Raw genomic sequence first — 221 nt, forward strand, 5'->3', positions numbered from 1 at the left:
GAGAGAGAGAGAGAGAGAGAGAGAGAGAGAGAGAGAGAGAGAGAGAGAGGACAGACAGATAGATAGATAGATACATAGATACATAGATAGATAGATAGATAGATACATACATACATACATACATAGATACATAGATAGATACATAGATACATAGATAGATACATAGATACATAGATAGATACATACATAGATACATAGGTAGATACATAGATAGATACATA

At 32.1% G+C, this 221-nt stretch overlaps 1 protein-coding gene across 1 annotated transcript in view; it reads left to right on the top strand.

Moving 5' to 3' along the window:
• Fcamr (Fc fragment of IgA and IgM receptor) overlaps nucleotides 1-221 on the top strand; it is a 12842-nt gene that overhangs the window by 7935 nt on the left and 4686 nt on the right. The window lies entirely within an intron of this gene.

The sequence above is a fragment of the Grammomys surdaster genome, unplaced genomic scaffold (assembly GCF_004785775.1).
Source record: "Grammomys surdaster isolate TR1022 unplaced genomic scaffold, NIH_TR_1.0 145, whole genome shotgun sequence".
Lineage (NCBI taxonomy): Eukaryota > Metazoa > Chordata > Mammalia > Rodentia > Muridae > Grammomys > Grammomys surdaster.